Below are 24987 nucleotides of genomic sequence, written 5' to 3' on the forward strand. Positions count from 1 at the left end.
TGTTCCTCTGGCTCTGGTTTTGTTCCTCGGACTCTGGTTTTGTTCCTCCACACTTGGTTTTATTCCTCGGCCCTCCTTTTGTTCCTCTGTCTCTGGTTTTGTTCCTCGACATCTGGTTTTGTTACTCATCCTCTGGTTTTGTTCCTCGGGCTCTGGTTTTCTCCCTCAGCTTCTGGTTTAATTCCTTGGGCTCTGGTTTTGTTCCTCTAACTCTGGTTTTATTACTTGGGCTCTGGTTTTGCTCCTCTGGCTCTGGTTTTTTGCCTCCAGCTCTGGTTTTATTCCTCGGGCTCTGGTTTTGTTCCTCGGGCTCTGGTTTAGTTACTCAGTCTCCGGTTTTCTTCCTCGGGCTGTGGTTTTGTTCTTCTGGCTCTGGTTTAATTCCTCGGGTCCTGATTTATTGCCTCGGGTCTGGGTTTTTTTCTCAGACTCTGGTTTTGTCCCTCGCGCCCTCCTTTTGTTCCTCGGTCTATGGTTTTGTTCCTCAGGCTCTGGTTTTGTTCCTTAAGCTCTGGATTTGTTCCTTGGGCTCTGGTTTAGTTCCTCAGGTACCGGGGTTTTCCCTCAGACCCTGGTTTTCTTCCTCGGCTTCTGGTTTTGTTCCTTGAGCTCTGGTTTTGTTCCTTGGGCTCTGGTTTTGTTCCTCCAGCTCTGGTTTTGTTCCGCAGGCACTGGTTTAGTGCCTCAGGTACTGGTTTTGTTCCTCAGACTCTGGTTTTGTTCCTTGGTCTCTCGTTTTTTTCCTCGACATCTGGTTTTGTTCCTTGGGCTCTGGTTTTGTTCCTCAGGCTCTGGTTTTGTTCCTTGCCCTCTGGTTTAGTTCCTTGGGCTCTGGTTTTCTTCCTCGGCCTGTGTTTTTTTTCCTTGGGCTCTGGTTTTGTTCCTCGGGCTCTGGTTTCTTTCCTCAGTCTCTGTTTTTTTTCCTTGGGCTCTGGTGTAGTTTCTCGGGTCCTTTTTTTCTTCCTCGGGGTCTGTTTTTTTTCCTAGGGCTCTGGTTTTCTTCCTCGAGCTCTGGTTTTGTTCCTCGGGCTCTTATTTTGTTCCTGTAGCTCTGGTTTTGTTCCTCGGGCTCTAGTGTAGTTCCACGGACTCTGGTTTTGTTCCTCGGGCTCTTGTTTTGTTCCTCAGTCTCTGGTTTTGTTCCTTGAGCTCTGGTTTTGTTCCTCGACATCTGGTTTTATTCCTTGGGCTCTGGTTTTTTTCCTCGGACTCTGGTTTTGTTCCTCGACTCCTGGTTTTATTCCTCGGGCCCTCCTTTTGTTCCTCGGTCTCTGGTTTTGATCCTCAGGCTCTGGTTTTCTTCCTCGGGATCTGGTTTTGTTCCTCCAGCTCTGGTTTTGTTCCTCGGGCTCTTATTTTGTTCCTCCAGCTCTGGTTTTGTTCCTCGGGCTCTAGTGTAGTTCCAAAGCCTCTGGTTTTGTTCCTCGGGCTCTGGTTTTCTTCCTCGGCCTCTGGTTTTAATCCTTGGGCTCTTGTTTTGTTCCTCCAGCTCTGGTTTTATTCCTTGGGCTCTGGTTTTGTTCCTCTGGCTGTGGTTTAGTTACTCAGTCTCCGGTTTTCTTCCTCGGGCTGTGGTTTTGTTCCGCTGGCTCTGGTTTAATTCCTCAGATCCTGATTTATTCCCTCGGGCTCTGGGTTTTTTCCTCGGACTATGGTTTTGTCCCTTCGGCCCTCCTTTTGTTCCTCGGTCTATGGTTTTGTTCCTCAGGCTCTGGTTTTCTTCCTCGGGCTCTGGGTTTGTTCCTTGGGCTCTGGTTTTGTTCCTCGAGCTCTGGTTTTGTTCCTTAGGCTCTGGATTTCTTCCTCGAGCTCTGGATTAGTTCCTCAGATACTGGGTTTTTCTCTCAGACTCTGGTTTTCTTCCTCGGCCTCTGGTTTTGTTCCTTGAGCTCTGGTTTTGTTCCTTGGGCTCTGGTTTTGTTCCTCGGACTCTGGTTTTATCCCTCGCACCCTCCTTTTGTTCCTCGGTCTATGGTTTTGTTCCTCGGGCTCTGGTTTTCTTCCTCTGGCTCTGGGTTTGTTCCTTGGGCTCTGGTTTTGTTCCTCGAGCTCTGGCTTTGTTCCTTGGGCTCTGGATTTGTTCCTCGGGCTCTGGTTTAGTTCCTCAGGTACCGGGTTTTTCCCTCAGACTCTGGTTTTCTTCCTCGGCCTCTGGTTTTGTTCCTCAAGCTCTAGTTTTGTTCCTCGGGCTCTGGTTTTGTTTCTCTAGCTCTCGTTTCATTCCTTGGGCACTGATTATTTTCCTCGGGCACTGGTTTTGTTCCTCTGGCTCTGGTTTTGTTCCTCGGACTCTGGTTTTGTTCCTCCACACTTGGTTTTATTCCTCGGGCCCTCCTTTTGTTCCTCTGTCTCTGGTTTTGTTCCTCGACATCTGGTTTTGTTACCCATCCTCTGGTTTTGTTCCTCGGGCTTTGGTTTTCTCCCTCAGCTTCTGGTTTAATTCCTTGGGCTCTGGTTTTGTTCCTCTAACTCTGGTTTTATTACTTGGGCTCTGGTTTTGCTCCTCTGGCTCTGTTTTTTTGCCTCCAGCTCTGGTTTTATTCCTTGGGCTCTGGTTTAATTTTTCAGTCTCCGGTTTTCTTCCTCGGGCTGTGGTTTTTTTCTGCAGGCTCTGGTTTAATTCCTCGGGTCCTGATTTATTCCCTCGGGCTCTGGGTTTGTCCCTCGGACTCTGGTTTTGTCCCTCGCGCCCTCCTTTTGTTCCTCGGTCTATCGTTTTGTTCCTCAGGCTCTGGTTTTCTTCCTCGGGCTCTGGGTTTGTTACTTGGGCTCTGGTTTTGTTCCTCGAGCTCTGGTTTTGTTCCTTAAGCTCTGGATTTGTTCCTTGGGCTCTGGTTTAGTTCCTCAGGTACTGGGTTTTTCCCTCAGACTCTGGTTTTTTTCCTCGGCCTCTGGTTTTGTTCCTTGAGCTCTGGTTTGTTCCTCGGGCTCTGGTTTTGTTCCTCCAGCTCTGGTTTTGTTCCTCAGGCACTGGTTTAGTGCCTCAGGTACTGGTTTTGTTTCTCAGACTCTGGTTTTGTTCCTCGGTCTCTCGTTTTTTTCCTCGACATCTGGTTTAGTTCCTTGGGCTCTGGTTTTGTTCCTCAGGCTCTGGTTTTCTTCCTTGCCCTCTGGTTTATTTCCTTGGGCTCTGGTTTTGTTCCTCGGGCTCTGGTTTTCTTCCTCGGCCTGTGTTTTTTTTCCTTGGGCTCTGGTTTTGTTCCTCGGGCTCTGGTTTCTTTCCTCAGTCTCTGTTTTTTTTCCTTGGGCTCTGGTGTAGTTTCTCGGGTCCTTTTTTAATTCCTCGGGGTCTGTTTTTTTTCCTAGGGCCCTGGTTTTCTTCCTCGAGCTCTGGTTTTGTTCCTCGGGCTCTTATTTTGTTCCTCCAGCTCTGGTTTTGTTCCTCGGGCTCTAGTGGAGTTCCACGGACTCTGGTTTTGTTCCTCGGGCTCTTGTTTTGTTCCTCAGTCTCTGGTTTTGTTCCTTGAGCTCTGGTTTTGTTCCTCGACATCTGGTTTTATTCCTTGGGCTCTGGTTTTGTTCCTCCAGCTCTGGTTTTGTTCCTCGGGCTCTGGTTTTGTTCCTCGAGCTCTGGTTTTGTTCCTCAAGCTCTGTTTTTTTTCCTCGGGCTCTAGTGTAGTTCCAAGGCCTCTGGTTTTGTTCCTCGGGCTCTGGTTTCTTTCCTCAGTCTCTGGTTTTTTTCCTTGGGCTCTGGTGTAGTTTCTCGGGTCCTTTTTTAAATCCTCGGGGTCTGTTTTTTTTCCTAGGGCCCTGGTTTTCTTCCTCGAGCTCTGGTTTTCTTCCTTGGGCTCTTATTTTGTTCCTCCAGCTCTGGTTTTGTTCCTCGGGCTCTTGTTTTGTTCCTCAGTCTCTGGTTTTGTTCCTTGAGCTCTGGTTTTGTTCCTCGACATCTGGTTTTATTCCTGGGGCTCTGGTTTTGTTCCTCCAGCTCTGGTTTTGTTCCTCGGGCTCTGGTTTTGTTCCTCGGGCTCTGGTTTTGTTCCTCTAACTCTGGTTTTATTACTTGGGCTCTTGTTTTGTTCCTCGGGCTCTGGTTTTGTTCCTCAGGCTCTAGTTTTGTTCCTCGGGCTCTGGTTTTGTTTCTCTAGCTCTCGTTTCATTCCTTGGGCACTGATTATTTTCCTCGGGCACTGGTTTTGTTCCTCTGGCTCTGGTTTTGTTCCTCGGACTCTGGTTTTGTTCCTCCACACTTGGTTTTATTCCTCGGGCCCTCCTTTTGTTCCTCTGTCTCTGGTTTTTTTCGTCGACATCTGGTTTTGTTACTCATCCTCTGGTTTTGTTCCTCGGGCTCTGGTTTTCTCCCTCAGCTTCTGGTTTAATTCCTTGGGCTCTGGTTTTGTTCCTCTAACTCTGGTTTTATTACTTGGGCTCTGGTTTTGCTCCTCTGGCTCTGGTTTTTTGCCTCCAGCTCTGGTTTTATTCCTTGGGCTCTGGTTTTGTTCCTCGGGCTCTGGTTTAGTTACTCAGTCTCCGGTTTTCTTCCTCGGGCTGTGGTTTTGTTCCTCTGGCTCTGGTTTAATTCCTCGGGTCCTGATTTATTGCGTCGGGCTCTGGGTTTGTTTCTCCGACTCTGGTTTTGTCCCTCGCGCCCTCCTTTTGTTCCTCGGTCTATGGTTTTGTTCCTCAGGCTCTGGTTTTGTTCCTTAAGCTCTGGATTTGTTCCTTGGGCTCTGGTTTAGTTCCTCAGGTACTGGGTTTTTCCCTCAGACCCTGGTTTTCTTCCTCGGCCTCTGGTTTTGTTCCTTGAGCTCTTGTTTTGTTCCTCGGGCTCTGGTTTTGTTCCTCCAGCTCTGGTTTTGTTCCTCAGGCACTGGTTTAGTGCCTCAGGTACTGGTTTTGTTCCTCAGACTCTGGTTTTGTTCCTTGGTCTCTCGTTTTTTTCCTCGACATCTGGTTTTGTTCCTTGGGCTCTGGTTTTGTTCCTCAGGCTCTGGTTTTCTTCCTTGCCCTCTGGTTTAGTTCCTTGGGCTCTGGTTTTCTTCCTCGGCCTGTGTTTTTTTTCCTTGGGCTCTGCTTTTGTTCCTCGGGCTCTGGTTTCTTTCCTCAGTCTCTGGTTTTTTTCCTTGGGCTCTGGTGTAGTTTCTCGGGTCCTTTTTTTCTTCCTCGGGGTCTGTTTTTTTTCCTAGGGCTCTGGTTTTCTTCCTCGAGCTCTGGTTTTGTTCCTCGGGCTCTTATTTTGTTCCTCCAGCTCTGGTTTTGTTCCTCGGCCTCTAGTGTAGTTCCACGGACTCTGGTTTTGTTCCTCGGGCTCTTGTTTTGTTCCTCAGTCTCTGGTTTTGTTCCTTGAGCTCTGGCTTTGTTCCTCGACATCTGGTTTTATTCCTTGGGCTCTGGTTTTTTTCCTCGGACTCTGGTTTTGTTCCTCGACTCCTGGTTTTATTCCTCGGGCCCTCCTTTTGTTCCTCGGTCTCTTGTTTTGATCGTCAGGCTCTGGTTTTCTTCCTCGGGCTCTGGTTTTGTTCCTCCATCTCTGGTTTTGTTCCTCGGGCTCTGGTTTTGTTCCTCGGGCTCTGGTTTTGTTCCTCCAGCTGTGGTTTTGTTCCTCGGGCTCTAGTGTAGTTCCAAGGTCTCTGGTTTTGTTCCTTGGGCTCTGGTTTTCTTCCTCGGCCTCTGGTTTTAATCCTCGGGCTCTGGTTTTGTTCCTCCAGCTCTGGTTTTATTCCTTGGGCTCTGGTTTTGTTCCTCGGGCTCTGGTTTAGTTACTCAGTCTCCGGTTTTCTTCCTCGGGCTGTGGTTTTGTTCCGCTGGCTCTGGTTTAATTCCTCGGGTCCTGATTTATTCCCTCGGGCTCTGGGTTTGTTCCTCGAACTCTGGTTTTGTCCCTCGTGCCCTCCTTTTTTTCCTCGGTCTATGGTTTTGTTCCTCAGGCTCTGGTTTTCTTCCTCGGGCTCTGGTTTTGTTCCTTAGGCTCTGGATTTGTTCCTTGGGCTCTGGTTTAGTTCCTCGGGCTCTGGTTTTTTTCCTCAGGCTCTAGTTTTGTTCCTCGGGCTCTGGTTTTGTTTCTCTAGCTCTCGTTTCATTCCTTGGGCACTGATTATTTTCCTCGGGCACTGGTTTTGTTCCTCTGGCTCTGGTTTTGTTCCTCGGACTCTGGTTTTGTTCCTCCACACTTGGTTTTATTCCTCGGGCCCTCCTTTTGTTCCTCTGTCTCTGGTTTTGTTCCTCGACATCTGGTTTTGTTACTCATCCTCTGGTTTTGTTCCTCGGGCTCTGGTTTTCTCCCTCAGCTTCTGGTTTAATTCCTTGGGCTCTGGTTTTGTTCCTCTAACTCTGGTTTTATTACTTGGGCTCTGGTTTTGCTCCTCTGGCTCTGGTTTTTTGCCTCCAGCTCTGGTTTTATTCCTCGGGCTCTGGTTTTGTTCCTCGGGCTCTGGTTTAGTTACTCAGTCTCCGGTTTTCTTCCTCGGGCTGTGGTTTTGTTCTTCTGGCTCTGGTTTAATTCCTCGGGTCCTGATTTATTGCCTCGGGTGTGGGTTTTTTTCTCGGATTCTGGTTTTGTCCCTCGCGCCCTCCTTTTGTTCCTCGGTCTATGGTTTTGTTCCTCAGGCTCTGGTTTTGTTCCTTAAGCTCTGGATTTGTTCCTTGGGCTCTGGTTTAGTTCCTCAGGTACCGGGGTTTTCCCTCAGACCCTGGTTTTCTTCCTCGGCTTCTGGTTTTGTTCCTTGAGCTCTGGTTTTGTTCCTTGGGCTCTGGTTTTGTTCCTCCAGCTCTGGTTTTGTTCCGCAGGCACTGGTTTAGTGCCTCAGGTACTGGTTTTGTTCCTCAGACTCTGGTTTTGTTCCTTGGTCTCTCGTTTTTTTCCTCGACATCTGGTTTTGTTCCTTGGGCTCTGGTTTTGTTCCTCAGGCTCTGGTTTTGTTCCTTGCCCTCTGGTTTAGTTCCTTGGGCTCTGGTTTTCTTCCTCGGCCTGTGTTTTTTTTCCTTGGGCTCTGGTTTTGTTCCTCGGGCTCTTGTTTTGTTCCTCAGTCTCTGGTTTTGTTCCTTGAGCTCTGGTTTTGTTCCTCGACATCTGGTTTTATTCCTTGGGCTCTGGTTTTTTTCCTCGGACTCTGGTTTTGTTCCTCGACTCCTGGTTTTATTCCTCGGGCCCTCCTTTTGTTCCTCGGTCTCTGGTTTTGATCCTCAGGCTCTGGTTTTCTTCCTCGGGATCTGGTTTTGTTCCTCCAGCTCTGGTTTTGTTCCTCGGGCTCTTATTTTGTTCCTCCAGCTCTGGTTTTGTTCCTCGGGCTCTAGTGTAGTTCCAAGGCCTCTGGTTTTGTTCCTCGGGCTCTGGTTTTCTTCCTCGGCCTCTGGTTTTAATCCTTGGGCTCTTGTTTTGTTCCTCCAGCTCTGGTTTTATTCCTTGGGCTCTGGTTTTGTTCCTCGGGCTGTGGTTTTGTTCCGCTGGCTCTGGTTTAATTCCTCAGATCCTGATTTATTCCCTCGGGCTCTGGGTTTTTTCCTCGGACTATGGTTTTGTCCCTTCGGCCCTCCTTTTGTTCCTCGGTCTATGGTTTTGTTCCTCAGGCTCTGGTTTTCTTCCTCTGGCTCTGGGTTTGTTCCTTGGGCTCTGGTTTTGTTCCTCGAGCTCTTGTTTTGTTCCTTAGGCTCTGGATTTCTTCCTCGAGCTCTGGATTAGTTCCTCAGATACTGGGTTTTTCCCTCAGACTCTGGTTTTCTTCCTCGGCCTCTGGTTTTGTTCCTTGAGCTCTGGTTTTGTTCCTTGGGCTCTGGTTTTGTTCCTCGGACTCTGGTTTTATCCCTCGCACCCTCCTTTTGTTCCTCGGTCTATGGTTTTGTTCCTCGGGCTCTGGTTTTCTTCCTCTGGCTCTGGGTTTGTTCCTCGGACTCTGGTTTTGTTCCTCGAGCTCTGGCTTTGTTCCTTGGGCTCTGGATTTGTTCCTCGGGCTCTGGTTTAGTTCCTCAGGTACCGGGTTTTTCCCTCAGACTCTGGTTTTCTTCCTCGGCCTCTGGTTTTGTTCCTCAAGCTCTAGTTTTGTTCCTCGGGCTCTGGTTTTGTTTCTCTAGCTCTCGTTTCATTCCTTGGGCACTGATTATTTTCCTCGGGCACTGGTTTTGTTCCTCTGGCTCTGGTTTTGTTCCTCGGACTCTGGTTTTGTTCCTCCACACTTGGTTTTATTCCTCGGGCCCTCCTTTTGTTCCTCTGTCTCTGGTTTTGTTCCTCGACATCTGGTTTTGTTACCCATCCTCTGGGTTTGTTCCTCGGGCTTTGGTTTTCTCCCTCAGCTTCTGGTTTAATTCCTTGGGCTCTGGTTTTGTTCCTCTAACTCTGGTTTTATTACTTGGGCTCTGGTTTTGCTCCTCTGGCTCTGTTTTTTTGCCTCCAGCTCTGGTTTTATTCCTTGGGCTCTGGTTTAATTTTTCAGTCTCCGGTTTTCTTCCTCGGGCTGTGGTTTTTTTCTGCAGGCTCTGGTTTAATTCCTCGGGTCCTGATTTATTCCCTCGGGCTCTGGGTTTGTCCCTCGGACTCTGGTTTTGTCCCTCGCGCCCTCCTTTTGTTCCTCGGTCTATGGTTTTGTTCCTCAGGCTCTGGTTTTCTTCCTCGGGCTCTGGGTTTGTTACTTGGGCTCTGGTTTTGTTCCTCGAGCTCTGGTTTTGTTCCTTAAGCTCTGGATTTGTTCCTTGGGCTCTGGTTTAGTTCCTCAGGTACTGGGTTTTTCCCTCAGACTCTGGTTTTTTTCCTCGGCCTCTGGTTTTGTTCCTTGAGCTCTGGTTTGTTCCTCGGGCTCTGGTTTTGTTCCTCCAGCTCTGGTTTTGTTCCTCAGGCACTGGTTTAGTGCCTCAGGTACTGGTTTTGTTTCTCAGACTCTGGTTTTGTTCCTCGGTCTCTCGTTTTTTTCCTCGACATCTGGTTTAGTTCCTTGGGCTCTGGTTTTGTTCCTCAGGCTCTGGTTTTCTTCCTTGCCCTCTGGTTTATTTCCTTGGGCTCTGGTTTTGTTCCTCGGGCTCTGGTTTTCTTCCTCGGCCTGTGTTTTTTTTCCTTGGGCTCTGGTTTTGTTCCTCGGGCTCTGGTTTCTTTCCTCAGTCTCTGTTTTTTTTCCTTGGGCTCTGGTGTAGTTTCTCGGGTCCTTTTTTAATTCCTCGGGGTCTGTTTTTTTTCCTAGGGCCCTGGTTTTCTTCCTCGAGCTCTGGTTTTGTTCCTCGGGCTCTTATTTTGTTCCTCCAGCTCTGGTTTTGTTCCTCGGGCTCTAGTGTAGTTCCACGGACTCTGGTTTTGTTCCTCGGGCTCTTGTTTTGTTCCTCAGTCTCTGGTTTTGTTCCTTGAGCTCTGGTTTTGTTCCTCGACATCTGGTTTTATTCCTTGGGCTCTGGTTTTGTTCCTCCAGCTCTGGTTTTGTTCCTCGGGCTCTGGTTTTGTTCCTCGAGCTCTGGTTTTGTTCCTCAAGCTCTGTTTTTTTTCCTCGGGCTCTAGTGTAGTTCCAAGGCCTCTGGTTTTGTTCCTCGGGCTCTGGTTTCTTTCCTCAGTCTCTGGTTTTTTTCCTTGGGCTCTGGTGTAGTTTCTCGGGTCCTTTTTTAATTCCTCGGGGTCTGTTTTTTTTCCTAGGGCCCTGGTTTTCTTCCTCGAGCTCTGGTTTTGTTCCTCGGGCTCTTATTTTGTTCCTCCAGCTCTGGTTTTGTTCCTCGGGCTCTAGTGTAGTTCCACGGACTCTGGTTTTGTTCCTCGGGCTCTTGTTTTGTTCCTCAGTCTCTGGTTTTGTTCCTTGAGCTCTGGTTTTGTTCCTCGACATCTGGTTTTATTCCTGGGGCTCTGGTTTTGTTCCTCCAGCTCTGGTTTTGTTCCTCGGGCTCTGGTTTTGTTCCTCGGGCTCTGGTTTTGTTCCTCAAGCTCTGTTTTTTTTCCTCGGGCTCTAGTGTAGTTCCAAGGCCTCTGGTTTTGTTCCTTGGGCTCTGGTTTTGTTCCTCTAACTCTGGTTTTATTACTTGGGCTCTTGTTTTGTTCCTCCAGCTCTGGTTTTATTCCTTGGGCTCTGGTTTTGTTCCTCGGGCTCTGGTTTAGTTACTCAGTCTCCGGTTTTCTTCCTCGGGCTGTGGTCTTGTTCCGCTGGCTCTGGTTTAATTCCTCGGGTCCTGATTTATTCCCTCGGGCTCTGGGTTTGTTCCTCGAACTCTGGTTTTGTCCCTCGTGCCCTCCTTTTTTTCCTCGGTCTATGGTTTTGTTCCTCAGGCTCTGGTTTTCTTCCTCGGGCTCTGGGTTTGTTCCTTGGGCTCTGGTTTTGTTCCTCGAGCTCTGGTTTTGTTCCTTAGGCTCTGGATTTGTTCCTTGGGCTCTGGTTTTGTTCCTCGGGCTCTGGTTTTGTTCCTCAGGCTCTAGTTTTGTTCCTCGGACTCTGGTTTTGTTTCTCTAGCTCTCGTTTCATTCCTTGGGCACTGATTATTTTCCTCGGGCTCTGGTTTTGTTCCTCTGGCTCTGGTTTTGTTCCTCGGACTCTGGTTTTGTTCCTCCACACTTGGTTTTTATTCCTCCGGACCTCCTTTTGTTCCTCTGTCTCTGGTTTTGTTCCTCGACATCTGGTTTTGTTACTCATCCTCTGGTTTTGTTCCTCGGGCTCTGGTTTTCTTCCTCAGCTTCTGGTTTAATTCCTTGGGCTCTGGTTTTGTTCCTCTAACTCTGGTTTTATTCCTTGGGCTCTGGTTTTGTTCCTTGGGCTCTGGTTTAGTTTTTCAATCTCCGGTTTTCTTCCTCGGGCTGTGGTTTTGTTCTGCAGGCTCTGGTTTAATTCCTCGGGTCCTGATTTATTCCCTCGGGCTCTGGGTTTGTTCCTCGGACTCTGGTTTTGTCCCTCGCGCCCTCCTTTTGTTCCTCGGTCTATGGTTTTGTTCCTCAGGCTCTGGTTTTCTTCCTCGGGCTCTGGGTTTGTTACTTGGGCTCTGGTTTTGTTCCTCGAGCTCTGGTTTTGTTCCTTAAGCTCTGGATTTGTTCCTCGGGCTGTGGTTTAGTTCCTCAGGTACTGGGTTTTTCCCTCAGACTCTGGTTTTTTTCCTCGGCCTCTGGTTTTGTTCCTTGAGCTCTGGTTTGTTCCTCGGGCTCTGGTTTTGTTCCTCCAGCTCTGGTTTTGTTCCTCAGGCACTGGTTTAGTGCCTGAGGTACTGGTTTTGTTTCTCAGACTCTGGTTTTGTTCCTCGGTCTCTCGTTTTTTTCCTCGACATCTGGTTTAGTTCCTTGAGCTCGGGTTTTGTTCCTCGACATCTGGTTTTATTCCTGGGGCTCTGGTTTTGTTCCTCCAGCTCTGGTTTTGTTCCTCGGGCTCTGGTTTTGTTCCTCCGGCTCTGGTTTTGTTCCTCAAGCTCTGTTTTTTTTCCTCGGGCTCTAGTGTAGTTCCAAGGCCTCTGGTTTTCTTCCTCGGGCTCTGGTTTTGTTCCTCTAACTCTGGTTTTATTACTTGGGCTCTTGTTTTGTTCCTCCAGCTCTGGTTTTATTCCTTGGGCTCTGGTTTTGTTCCTCGGGCTCTGGTTTAGTCACTCAGTCTCCGGTTTTCTTCCTCGGGCTGTGGTTTTGTTCCGCTGGCTCTGGTTTAATTCCTCGGGTCCTGATTTATTCCCTCGGGCTCTGGGTTTGTTCCTCGAACTCTGGTTTTGTCCCTCGTGCCCTCCTTTTTTTCCTCGGTCTATGGTTTTGTTCCTCAGGCTCTGGTTTTCTTCCTCGGGCTCTGGGTTTGTTCCTTGGGCTCTGGTTTTGTTCCTCGGGCTCTGGTTTAGTTACTCAGTCACCGGTTTTCTTCCTCGGGCTGTGGTTTTGTTCCGCTGGCTCTGGTTTAATTCCTCAGATCCTGATTTATTCCCTCGGGCTCTGGGTTTTTTCCTCGGACTCTGGTTTTGTCCCTTCGGCCCTCCGTTTGTTCCTCGGTCTATGGTTTTGTTCCTCAGGCTCTGGTTTTCTTCCTCTGGCTCTGGGTTTGTTCCTTGGGCTCTGGTTTTGTTCCACGAGCTCTGGTTTTGTTCCTTAGGCTCTGGATTTCTTCCTCGAGCTCTGGTTTAGTTCCTCAGGTACTGGGTTTTTCCCTCAGCCTCTGGTTTTCTTCCTCGCCCTCTGGTTTTGTTTTTTGAGCTCTGGGTTTGTTCCTTGGGCTCTGGATTTGTTCCTCGGGCTCTGGTTTATTTCCTCAGGTACTGGGTTTTTCCCTCAGACTCTGGTTTTCTTCCTCGGCGTCTAATTTTGTTCCTTGAGCTCTGGTTTTGTTCCTTGGGCTCTGGTTTTGTTCCTCGACATCTGGTTTTGTTACTTATCCTCTGGTTTTGTTCCTCGGGCTCTGGTTTTCTCCCTCAGCTTCTGGTTTAATACCTTGGGCTCTGGTTTTGTTCCTCTAACTCTGGTTTTATTACTCGGGCTCTGTTTTTGTTCCTCATGCTCTGTTTTTGTTCCTCCAGATCTGGTTTTATTCCTTGGGCTCTGGTTTTCTTCCTCTGGCGCTGGTTTGGTTCCTCGGACTCCGGTTTTGTTCCTCGGGCTCTGGTTTTATTCTTCAGGCTCTGGATTTGTTCCTCGGGCTCTGGTTTTGTTCCTCGGGCTCTCGTTTTGTTCCTCAGGCACTGGTTTAGTGCCTGAGGTACTGGTTTTGTTCCTCAGACTCTGGTTTTGTTCCTCGGTCTCTCGTTTTTTTCCTCGACATCTGGTTTTGTTCCTTGGGCCCTGGTTTAGTTACTCAGTCTCCGGTTTTCTTCCTCGGGCTGTGGGTTTGTTCCGTTGGCTCTGGTTTTACTCCTCGGGTCCTGATTTATTCCCTCGGGCTCTGGGTTTGTTCCTCGGAGTCTGGTTTTGTTCCTCCACACCTGGTTTTATTCCTCGCGCCCTCCTTTTGTTCCTCGGTCTCTGGTTTTGTTCCTCGACATCTGGTTTTGTTACTCATCCTCTGGTTTTGTTCCTCGGGCTCTGGTTTTCTCCCTCAGCTTCTGGTTTAATTCCTTGGGCTCTGGTTTTGTTCCTCTAACTCTGGTTTTATTACTTGGGCTCTGGTTTTGCTCCTCGGGCTCTGGTTTTGTTCCTCCAGCTGTGGTTTTATTCCTTGGGCTCTGGATTTCTTCCTCGAGCTCTGTTTTAGTTACTCAGCCTCCAGTTTTCTTCCTCGGGCTGTGGTTTTCTTCCTCTGGCTCTGGTTTAATTCCTCGGGTCCTGATTTATTCCCTCGGGCTCTGGGTTTGTTCCTCGGACTCTGGTTTTGTCCCTCGCGCCCTCCTTTTGTTCCTCGGTCTATGGTTTTGTTCCTCAGGTTCTGGTTTTCTTCCTCGGGCTCTGGGTTTGTTCCTTGGGCTCTGGTTTTGTTCCTCGAGCTCTGGTTTTGTTCCTCGGGCTCTGGTTTTGTTCCTCTGGCTCTGGTTTTGTTCATCAGACACTGCTTAAGTGCCTCAGGTACTGGTTTTGTTCCTCAGACTCTGGTTTTGTTCCTCGGTCTCTCGTTTTTTTCCTTGACATCTGGTTTTGTTCCTTGGGCTCTGGTTTTGTTCCTCAGGCTCTGGTTTTCTTCCTTGCCCTCTGGTTTATTTCCTTGGGCTCTGGTTTTGTTCCTCGGGCTCTGGTTTTCTTCCTCGGCCTCTGTTTTTTTTCCTTGGGCTCTGGTTTTGTTCCTCGGGCTCTGGTTCCTTTCCTCCAGCTCTGGTTTTTTTCCTCGGTCTCTGGTGTAGTTTCTCAGGTCCTTTTTTTCTTCCTCGGGGTCTGTTTTTTTTCCTCCAGCTCTGGTTTTGTTCCTCGGGCTCTAGTGTAGTTCCACGGTCTCTGGTTTTGTTTCTCGGGCTCTTGTTTGTTCCTCAGTCTCTGGTTTTGTTCCTTGAGCTCTGGTTTTGTTCCTCGACACCTGGTTTTATTCCTCGGGCCCACCTTTTGTTCCTCGGTCTCTGGTTTTGTTCCTCAGGCTCTGGTTTTCTTCCTCGGGCTCTGGTTTTGTTCCTCCAACTCTGTTTTTTTTCCTCGGGCTCTGGTTTTGCTCCTCGGGCTCTGGTTTTATTCCTTGGGCTCTGGTTTTGTTCCTCGGGCTGTGGTTTAATTACTCAGTCTCCGGTTTTCTTCCTCGGGCTGTGGTTTTGTTCCACTGGCTCTGGTTTAATTCCTCGGGTCCTGATTTATTCCCTCAGGCTCTGGGTTTGTTCCTCGGACTCTGGTTTTGTCCCTCGCGCCCTCCTTTTGTTTCTCGGTCTATGGTTTTGTTCCTCAGGCTCTGGTTTTCTTCCTCGGGCTCTGGGTTTGTTCCTTGGGCTCTGGTTTTGTTCCTCGAGCTCTGGTTTTGTTCCTTAGGCTCTGGATTTGTTCCTCGGGCTCTGGTTTAGTTCCTCAGGTACTGGGTTTTTCCCTCAGACTCTGGTTTTCTTCCTCGGCCTCTGGTTTTGTTCCTTGAGCTCTGGTTTTGTTCCTTGGGCTCTGGTTTTGTTCCACGGACTCTGGTTTTGTTCCTCGGGCTCTGGTTTTGTTCCTCAGGCTCTAGTTTTGTTATCAGGCTCTGGTTTTGTTTCTCTAGGTCTCCTTTTATTCCTCAGGCACTGATTATTTTCCTTGGGCACTGGTTTTGTTCTTTGGGCTCTGGTTTTATTCTTCAGGCTCTGGATTTGTTCCTTGGTCTCTGGTTTTGTTCCTCGGGCTCTGGTTTTGTTCATCAGGCACTGGTATAGTGCCTCAGGTACTGGTTTTGTTCCTCAGACTCTGGTTTTGTTCCTCGGTCTCTCGTTTTTTTCCTCCAGCTCTGGTTTTGTTCCTTGGGCTCTGGTTTTGTTCCTCAGGCTCTGGTTTCCTTCCTTGCCCTCTGGTTTAGTTCCTTGGGCTCTGGTTTTGTTCCTCGGGCTCTGGGTTTGTTCCTTGGGCTCTGGATTTGTTCCTCGGGCTCTGGTTTAGTTCCTCAGGTACTGGGTTTTTCCCTCAGACTCTGGTTTTCTTCCTCGGCGTCTAATTTTGTTCCTTGAGCTCTGGTTTTGTTCCTTGGGCTCTGGTTTTGTTCCTCGGGCTCTGGTTTTGTTCCTCAAGCTCTAGTTTTGTTCCTCGGGCTCTGGTTTTGTTTCTCTAGCTCTCGTTTCATTCCTCGGGCACTGATTATTTTCCTCGGGCACTGGTTTTGTTCCTCTGGCTCTGGTTTTGTTCCTGGGTCTCTTGTTTCGTTCCTCGACATCTGGTTTTGTTACTTATCCTCTGGTTTTGTTCCTCGGGCTCTGGTTTTCTCCCTCAGCTTCTGGTTTAATACCTTGGGCTCTGGTTTTGTTCCTCTAACTCTGGTTTTATTACTCGGGCTCTGTTTTTGTTCCTCATGCTCTGTTTTTGTTCCTCCAGATCTGGTTTTATTCCTTGGGCTCTGGTTTTCTTCCTCTGGCGCTGGTTTGGTTCCTCGGACTCCGGTTTTGTTCCTCGGGCTCTGGTTTTATTCTTCAGGCTCTGGATTTGTTCCTCGGGCTCTGGTTTTGTTCCTCGGGCTCTGGTTTTGTTCCTCAGGCACTGGTTTAGTGCCTGAGGTACTGGTTTTGTTCCTCAGACTCTGGTTTTGTTCCTCGGTCTCTCGTTTTTTTCCTCGACACCTGGTTTTGTTCCTTGGGCCCTGGTTTAGTTACTCAGTCTCCGGTTTTCTTCCTCGGGCTGTGGGTTTGTTCCGTTGGCTCTGGTTTAACTCCTCGGGTCCTGATTTATTCCCTCGGGCTCTGGGTTTGTTCCTCGGAGTCTGGTTTTGTTCCTCCACACCTGGTTTTATTCCTCGCGCCCTCCTTTTGTTCCTCGGTCTCTGGTTTTGTTCCTCGACATCTGGTTTTGTTACTCATCCTCTGGTTTTGTTCCTCGGGCTCTGGTTTTCTCCCTCAGCTTCTGGTTTAATTCCTTGGGCTCTGGTTTTGTTCCTCTAACTCTGGTTTTATTACTTGGGCTCTGGTTTTGCTCCTCGGGCTCTGGTTTTGTTCCTCCAGCTGTGGTTTTATTCCTTGGGCTCTGGATTTCTTCCTCGAGCTCTGTTTTAGTTACTCAGCCTCCAGTTTTCTTCCTCGGGCTGTGGTTTTCTTCCTCTGGCTCTGGTTTAATTCCTCGGGTCCTGATTTATTCCCTCGGGCTCTGGGTTTGTTCCTCGGACTCTGGTTTTATCCCTCGCGCCCTCCTTTTGTTCCTCGGTCTATGGTTTTGTTCCTCAGGCTCTGGTTTTCTTCCTCGGGCTCTGGGTTTGTTCCTTGGGCTCTGGTTTTGTTCCTCGAGCTCTGGTTTTGTTCCTCGGGCTCTGGTTTTGTTCCTCTGGCTCTGGTTTTGTTCCTCAGACACTGCTTAAGTGCCTCAGGTACTGGTTTTGTTCCTCAGACTCTGGTTTTGTTCCTCGGTCTCTCGTTTTTTTCCTTGACATCTGGTTTTGTTCCTTGGGCTCTGGTTTTGTTCCTCAGGCTCTGGTTTTCTTCCTTGCCCTCTGGTTTATTTCCTTGGGCTCTGGTTTTGTTCCTCGGGCTCTGGTTTTCTTCCTCGGCCTCTGTCTTTTTTTCCTTGGGCTCTGGTTTTGTTCCTCGGGCTCTGGTTCCTTTCCTCCAGCTCTGGTTTTTTTCCTCGGTCTCTGGTGTAGTTTCTCAGGTCCTTTTTTTCTTCCTCGGGGTCTGTTTTTTTTCCTCCAGCTCTGGTTTTGTTCCTCGGGCTCTAGTGTAGTTCCACGGTCTCTGGTTTTGTTTCTCGGGCTCTTGTTTGTTCCTCAGTCTCTGGTTTTGTTCCTTGAGCTCTGGTTTTGTTCCTCGACACCTGGTTTTATTCCTCGGGCCCACCTTTTGTTCCTCGGTCTCTGGTTTTGTTCCTCAGGCTCTGGATTTCTTCCTCGGGCTCTGGTTTTGTTCCTCCAACTCTGTTTTTTTTCCTCGGGCTCTGGTTTTGCTCCTCGGGCTCTGGTTTTATTCCTTGGGCTCTGGTTTTGTTCCTCGGGCTGTGGTTTAATTACTCAGTCTCCGGTTTTCTTCCTCGGGCTGTGGTTTTGTTCCGCTGGCTCTGGTTTAATTCCTCGGGTCCTGATTTATTCCCTCAGGCTCTGGGTTTGTTCCTCGGACTCTGGTTTTGTCCCTCGCGCCCTCCTTTTGTTTCTCGGTCTATGGTTTTGTTCCTCAGGCTCTGGTTTTCTTCCTCGGGCTCTGGGTTTGTTCCTTGGGCTCTGGTTTTGTTCCTCGAGCTCTGGTTTTGTTCCTTAGGCTCTGGATTTGTTCCTCGGGCTCTGGTTTAGTTCCTCAGGTACTGGGTTTTTCCCTCAGACTCTGGTTTTCTTCCTCGGCCTCTGGTTTTGTTCCTTGAGCTCTGGTTTTGTTCCTTGGGCTCTGGTTTTGTTCCACGGACTCTGGTTTTGTTCCTCGGGCTCTGGTTTTGTTCCTCAGGCTCTAGTTTTGTTATCAGGCTCTGGTTTTGTTTCTCTAGGTCTCCTTTTATTCCTCAGGCACTGATTATTTTCCTTGGGCACTGGTTTTGTTCCTCCAGCTCTGGTTTTATTCTTCAGGCTCTGGATTTGTTCCTTGGTCTCTGGTTTTGTTCCTCGGGCTCTGGTTTTGTTCATCAGGCACTGGTATAGTGCCTCAGGTACTGGTTTTGTTCCTCAGACTGTGGTTTTGTTCCTCGGTCTCTCGTTTTTTTCCTCCAGCTCTGGTTTTGTTCCTTGGGCTCTGGTTTTGTTCCTCAGGCTCTGGTTTCCTTCCTTGCCCTCTGGTTTAGTTCCTTGGGCTCTGGTTTTGTTCCTCGGGCTCTGGTTTTCTTCCTCGGCCTCTGTTTTTTTTCCTTGGGCTCTGGTTTTGTTCCTCGGGCTCTGGTTTCTTTCCTCCAGCTCTGCTTTTTTTCTTGGGCTCTGGTGTAGTTTCTCGGGTCTTTTTTTTCTTCCTCGGGGTCTGTTTTTTTTCCTAGGGCTCTGGTTTTCTTCCTCGAGCTCTGGTTTTCTTCCTCGGGCTCTGGTTTTGTTCCTCCAGCTCTGGTTTTGTTCCTCGGGCTCTGTTTTTGTTCCTCGGGCTCTGTTTTTGTTCCTCCAGCTCTGGTTTTATTTGTTGGGCTCTGGTTTTCTTCCTCTGGCGCTGGTTTGGTTCCTCGGACTCTGTTTTTTTTCCTCGGGCTCTGGATTTGTTCCTTGGGCTCTGGATTTGTTCCTCGGGCTCTGGTTTTGTTCCTCGGTCTCTCGTTTTTTTCCTCGACATCTCGTTTTGTTCCTTGGGCTCTGGTTTTGTTCTTCAGGCTCTGGTTTTCTTCCTTGCCCTCTGGTTTAGTTTCTAGGGCTCTGGTTTTGTTCCTCGGGCTCTGGTTTTCTTCCTCGGCCTCTGTTTTTTTTCCTTGGGCTCTGTTTTTTTTCCTCGGGCTCTGGTTTCTTTCCTCCAGCTCTGGTTTTTTTCCTTGGGCTCTGGTGTAGTTTCTCGGGTCCTTTTTTTCTTCCTCGGGGTCTGTTTTTTTTCCTAGGGCCCTGGTTTTCTTCCTCGAGCTCTGGTTTTGTTCCTCGGGCTCTTATTTTGTTCCTCCAGCTCTGGTTTTGTTCCTCGGGCTCTAGTGTAGTTCCACGGACTCTGGTTTTGTTCCTCGGGCTCTTGTTTTGTTCCTCAGTCTCTGGATTTGTTCCTTGAGCTCGGGTTTTGTTCCTCGACATCTGGTTTTATTCCTGGGGCTCTGGTTTTGTTCCTCCAGCTCTGGTTTTGTTCCTCGGGCTCTGGTTTTGTTCCTCGGGCTCTGGTTTTGTTCCTCAAGCTCTGTTTTTTTTCCTCGGGCTCTAGTGTAGTTCCAAGGCCTCTGGTTTTGTTCCTCGGGCTCTGGTTTCTTTCCTCAGTCTCTGTTTTTTTTCCTTGGGCTCTGGTGTAGTTTCTCGGGTCCTTTTTTAATTCCTCGGGGTCTGTTTTTTTTCCTAGGGCCCTGGTTTTCTTCCTCGAGCTCTGGTTTTGTTCCTCGGGCTCTTATTTTGTTCCTCCAGCTCTGGTTTTGTTCCTCGGGCTCTGGTTTTGTTCCTCAAGCTCTGTTTTTTTTCCTCGGGCTCTAGTGTAGTTCCAAGGCCTCTGGTTTTGTTCCTCGGGCTCTGGTTTCTTTCCTCAGTCTCTGGTTTTTTTCCTGGGCTCTGGTGTAGTTTCTCGGGTCCTTTTTTAATTCCTCGGGGTCTGTTTTTTTTTCTAGGGCCCTGGTTTTCTTCCTCCAGCTCTGGTTTTGTTCCTCGGCCTCTAGTGTAGTTCCACGGACTCTGGTTTTGTTCCTCGGGCTCTTGTTTTGTTCCTCAGTCTCTGGTTTTGTTCCTTGAGCTCTGGTTTATTTCCTCGACATCTGGTTTTATTCCTGGGGCTCTGGTTTTGTTCCTCCAGCTCTGGTTTTGTTCCTCGGGCTCTGGTTTTGTTCCTAGGGCTCTGGTTTTGTTCCTCAAGCTCTGTTTTTTTTCCTCGGGCTCTAGTGGAGTTCCAAGGCCTCTGGTTTTGTTCCTCGGGCTCTGGTTTTGTTCCTCTAACTCTGGTTTTATTACTTGGGCTCTTGTTTTGTTCCTCCAGCTCTGGGTTTATTCCTTGGGCTCTGGTTTTGTTCCTCGGGCTCTGGTTTAGTTACTCAGTCTCCGGTTTTCTTCCTCGGGCTGTGGTTTTGTTCCGCTGGCTCTGGTTTAATTCCTCGGGTCCTGATTTATTCCCTCGGGCTCTGGGTTTGTTCCTCGAACTCTGGTTTTGTCCCTCGTGCCCTCCTTTTTTTCCTCGGTCTATGGTTTTGTTCCTCAGGCTCTGGTTTTCTTCCTCGGGCTCTGGGTTTGTTCCTTGGGCTCTGGTTTTGTTCCTCGAGCTCTGGTTTTGTTCCTTAGGCTCTGGATTTGTTCCTCGGGCTCTGGTTTTGTTCCTCGGGCTCTGGTTTTGTTCCTCAGGCTCTAGTTTTGTTCCTCGGGCTCTGGTTTTGTTTCTCTAGCTCTCGTTTCATTCCTTGGGCACTGATTATTTTCCTCGGGCTCTGGGTTTGTTCCTCGGACTCTGGTTTTGTCCCTCGCGCCCTCCTTTTGTTCCTCGGTCTATGGTTTTGTTCCTCAGGCTCTGGTTTTCTTCCTCGGGCTCTGGGTTTGTTCCTTGGGCTCTGGTTTTGTTCCTCGAGCTCTGGTTTTGTTCCTCGGGCTCTGGTTTCTTTCCTCCAGCTCTGTTTTTATTCCTTGGGCTCTGGTGTAGTTTCTCGGGTCCTTTGTTTCTTCCTCTGGGTCTGTTTTTTTTCCTACGGCTCTGGTTTTCTTCCTCGAGCTCTGGTTTTGTTCCTCGGGCTCTTATTTTGTTCCTCCAGCTCTGGTTTTGTTCCTCGGCCTCTAGTGTATTTCCACGGACTCTGGTTTTGTTCCTCGGGCTCTTCTTTTGTTCCTCAGTCTCTGGTTTTGTTCCTTGAGCTCTGGTTTTGTTCCTCGACATCTGGTTTTATTCCTTGGGCTCTGGTTTTTTTCCTCGGACTCTGGTTTTGTTCCTCGACTCCTGGTTTTATTCCTCGGGCCCTCCTTTTGTTCCTCGGTCTCTGGTTTGGATCCTCAGGCTCTGGTTTTCTTCCTCGGGCTCTGGTTTTGTTCCTTGGGCTCTGGTTTTGTTCCTCAGCCTCTGGTTTTCTTCCTTGCCCTCTGGTTTAGTTCCTTGGGCTCTGGTTTTGTTCCTCGGGCTCTGGTTTTCTTCCTCGGCCTCTGTTTTTTTTCCTTGGGCTCTGGTTTTGTTCCTCGGGCTCTGGTTTCTTTCCTCCAGCTCTGGTATTTTCCTCGGTTCTGGTGTAGTTTCTCAGGTCCTTTTTTAATTCCTCGGGGTCTGTTTTTTTTCCTAGGGCTCTGGTTTTCTTCCTCGAGCTCTGGTTTTGTTCCTCGGGCTCTTATTTTGTTCCTCCAGCTCTGGTTTTGTTCCTCGGCCTCTAGAGTAGGTCCACGGAGTCTGGTTTTGTTCCTCGGGCTCTTGTTTTGTTCCTCAGTCTCTGGTTTTGTTCCTTGAGCTCTGGTTTTGTTCCTCGGGCTCTGGTTTTTTTCCTCGGACTCTGGTTTTGTTCCGCGACATCTGGTTTTATTCCTCGGGCTCTGTTTTTTTTCCTCGGACTCTGGTTTTGTTCCTCGACTCCTGGTTTTATTCCTCGGGCCCTCCTTTTGTTCCTCGATCTCTGGTTTTGATCCTCAGGCTCTGGCTTTCTTCCTCGGGGTCTGGTTTTGTTCCTCGGGCTCTGGTTTTGTTCCTCGGGCTCTGGTTTTGTTCCTCAAGCTCTGGTTTTGTTCCTCGGGCTCTGGTTTTCTTCCTCGGCCTCTGGTTTTAATCCTTGGGCTCTTGTTTTGTTCCTCCAGCTCTGGTTTTATTCCTTGGGCTCTGGTTTTGTTCCTCGGGCTCTGGTTTAGTTACTCAGTCTCCTGTTTTCTTCCTCGGGCTGTGGTTTTGTTCCACTGGCTCTGGTTTAATTCCTCGGGTCCTGATTTATTCCCTCGGGCTCTGGGTTTGTTCCTCGGACTCTGGTTTTGTCCCTCGCGCCCTCCTTTTGTTCCTCGGTCTATGGTTTTGTTCCTCAGGCTCTGGTTTTCTTCCTCGGGCTCTGGGTTTGTTCCTTGGGCTCTGGTTTTGTTCCTCGAGCTCTGGTTTTGTTCATTAGGCTCTGGATTTGTTCCTCGGGCTCTGGTTTAGTTCCTCAGGTACTGGGTTTTTCCCTCAGATCCTGGTTTTCTTCCTCGGCCTCTGGTTTTGTTCCTTGAGCTCTGGTTTTGTTCCTTGGGCTCTGGTTTTGTTCCTCGGGCTCTGGTTTTGTTCCTCGGGCGCTGGTTTTGTTCCTCAGGCTCTAGTTTTGTTCCTCGGGCTCTGGTTTTGTTCCTCGGGCTCTGGTTTTGTTCCTCAGGCACTGGTTTAGTGCCTCAGGTACTGGTTTTGATCCTCAGACTCTGGTTTTGTTCCTCGGTCTCTTGTTTTTTTCCTCCAGCTCTGGTTTTGTTCCTTGGGCTCTGGTTTTGTTCCTCGACATCTGGTTTTATTCCTTGGGCTCTGGTTTTTTTCCTCGGACTCTGGTTTTGTTCCTCGACTCCTGGTTTTATTCCTCGGGCCCTCCTTTTGTTCCTCGGTCTCTGGTTTGGATCCTCAGGCTCTGGTTTTCTTCCTCGGGCTCTGGTTTTGTTCCTTGGGCTCTGGTTTTGTTCCTCAGGCTCTGGTTTTCTTCCTTGCCCTCTGGTTTAGTTCCTTGGGCTCTGGTTTTGTTCCTCGGGCTCTGGTTTTCTTCCTCGGCCTCTGTTTTTTTTCCTTGGGCTCTGGTTTTGTTCCTCGGGCTCTGGTTTCTTTCCTCCAGCTCTGGTATTTTCCTCGGTTCTGGTGTAGTTTCTCAGGTCCTTTTTTAATTCCTCGGGGTCTGTTTTTTTTCCTAGGGCTCTGGTTTTCTTCCTCGAGCTCTGGTTTTGTTCCTCGGGCTCTTATTTTGTTCCTCCAGCTCTGGTTTTGTTCCTCGGCCTCTAGAGTAGGTCCACGGAGTCTGGTTTTGTTCCTCGGGCTCTTGTTTTGTTCCTCAGTCTCTGGTTTTGTTCCTTGAGCTCTGGTTTTGTTCCTCGGGCTCTGGTTTTTTTCCTCGGACTCTGGTTTTGTTCCGCGACATCTGGTTTTATTCCTCGGTCTCTGTTTTTTTTCCTCGGACTCTGGTTTTGTTCCTCGACTCCTGGTTTTATTCCTCGGGCCCTCCTTTTGTTCCTCGATCTCTGGTTTTGATCCTCAGGCTCTGGCTTTCTTCCTCGGGCTCTGGTTTTGTTCCTCGGGCTCTGGTTTTGTTCCTCGGGCTCTGGTTTTGTTCCTCAAGCTCTGGTTTTGTTCCTCGGGCTCTGGTTTTCTTCCTCGGCCTCTGGTTTTAATCCTTGGGCTCTTGTTTTGTTCCTCCAGCTCTGGTTTTATTCCTTGGGCTCTGGTTTTGTTCCTCGGGCTCTGGTTTAGTTACTCAGTCTCCTGTTTTCTTCCTCGGGCTGTGGTTTTGTTCCACTGGCTCTGGTTTAATTCCTCGGGTCCTGATTTATTCCCTCGGGCTCTGGGTTTGTTCCTCGGACTCTGGTTTTGTCCCTCGCACCCTCCTTTTGTTCCTCGGTCTATGGTTTTGTTCCTCAGGCTCTGGTTTTCTTCCTCGGGCTCTGGGTTTGTTCCTTGGGCTCTGGTTTTGTTCCTCGAGCTCTGGTTTTGTTCCTCAGGCTCTGTATTTGTTCCTCGGGCTCTGGTTTAGTTCCTCAGGTACTGGGTTTTTCCCTCAGACCCTGGTTTTCTTCCTCGGCCTCTGGTTTTGTTCCTTGAGCTCTGGTTTTGTTCCTCGGGCTCTGGTTTTGTTCCTCGGGCGCTGGTTTTGTTCCTCAGGCTCTAGTTTTGTTCCTCGGGCTCTGGTTTTGTTCCTCGGGCTCTGGTTTTGTTCCTCAGGCACTGGTTTAGTGCCTCAGGTACTGGTTTTGTTCCTCAGACTCTGGTTTTGTTCCTCGGTCTCTCGTTTTTTTCCTCCAGCTCTGGTTTTGTTCCTTGGGCTCTGGTTTTGTTCCTCAGGCTCTGGTTTTCTTCCTTGCCCTCTGGTTTAGTTCCTTGGGCTCTGGTATTGTTCCTCGAGCTCTGGTTTTCTTCCTCGGCCTCTGTTTTTTTCCCTTGGGCTCTGGTTTTCTTCCTCGGGCTCTGGTTTTGTTCCTCGGGCTCTGATTTTGTTCCTCCAGCTCTGGTTTTGTTCCTCGGCCTCTAGTGTAGTTCCACGGACTCTGGTTTTGTTCCTCGGGCTCTTGTTTTGTTCCTCAGTCTCTGGATTTGTTCCTTGAGCTCGGGTTTTGTTCCTCGACATCTGGTTTTATTCCTGGGGCTCTGGTTTTGTTCCTCCAGCTCTGGTTTTGTTCCTCGGGCTCTGGTTTTGTTCCTCGGGCTCTGGTTTTGTTCCTCAAGCTCTGTTTTTTTTCCTCGGGCTCTAGTGTAGTTCCAAGGCCTCTGGTTTTGTTCCTCGGGCTCTGGTTTCTTTCCTCAGTCTCTGTTTTTTTTCCTTGGGCTCTGGTGTAGTTTCTCGGGTCCTTTTTTAATTCCTCGGGGTCTGTTTTTTTTCCTAGGGCCCTGGTTTTCTTCCTCGAGCTCTGGTTTTGTTCCTCGGGCTCTTATTTTGTTCCTCCAGCTCTGGTTTTGTTCCTCGGGCTCTGGTTTTGTTCCTCAAGCTCTGTTTTTTTTCCTCGGGCTCTAGTGTAGTTCCAAGGCCTCTGGTTTTGTTCCTCGGGCTCTGGTTTCTTTCCTCAGTCTCTGGTTTTTTTCCTGGGCTCTGGTGTAGTTTCTCGGGTCCTTTTTTAATTCCTCGGGGTCTGTTTTTTTTTCTAGGGCCCTGGTTTTCTTCCTCCAGCTCTGGTTTTGTTCCTCGGCCTCTAGTGTAGTTCCACGGACTCTGGTTTTGTTCCTCGGGCTCTTGTTTTGTTCCTCAGTCTCTGGTTTTGTTCCTTGAGCTCTGGTTTATTTCCTCGACATCTGGTTTTATTCCTGGGGCTCTGGTTTTGTTCCTCCAGCTCTGGTTTTGTTCCTCGGGCTCTGGTTTTGTTCCTAGGGCTCTGGTTTTGTTCCTCAAGCTCTGTTTTTTTTCCTCGGGCTCTAGTGGAGTTCCAAGGCCTCTGGTTTTGTTCCTCGGGCTCTGGTTTTCTTCCTCTAACTCTGGTTTTATTACTTGGGCTCTTGTTTTGTTCCTCCAGCTCTGGGTTTATTCCTTGGGCTCTGGTTTTGTTCCTCGGGCTCTGGTTTAGTTACTCAGTCTCCGGTTTTCTTCCTCGGGCTGTGGTTTTGTTCCGCTGGCTCTGGTTTAATTCCTCGGGTCCTGATTTATTCCCTCGGGCTCTGGGTTTGTTCCTCGAACTCTGGTTTTGTCCCTCGTGCCCTCCTTTTTTTCCTCGGTCTATGGTTTTGTTCCTCAGGCTCTGGTTTTCTTCCTCGGGCTCTGGGTTTGTTCCTTGGGCTCTGGTTTTGTTCCTCGAGCTCTGGTTTTGTTCCTTAGGCTCTGGATTTGTTCCTCGGGCTCTGGTTTTGTTCCTCGGGCTCTGGTTTTGTTCCTCAGGCTCTAGTTTTGTTCCTCGGGCTCTGGTTTTGTTTCTCTAGCTCTCGTTTCATTCCTTGGGCACTGATTATTTTCCTCGGGCTCTGGGTTTG

The sequence above is a fragment of the Calonectris borealis genome, chromosome 16, assembly GCF_964195595.1.
Source record: "Calonectris borealis chromosome 16, bCalBor7.hap1.2, whole genome shotgun sequence".
NCBI classification, from domain to species: domain Eukaryota; kingdom Metazoa; phylum Chordata; class Aves; order Procellariiformes; family Procellariidae; genus Calonectris; species Calonectris borealis.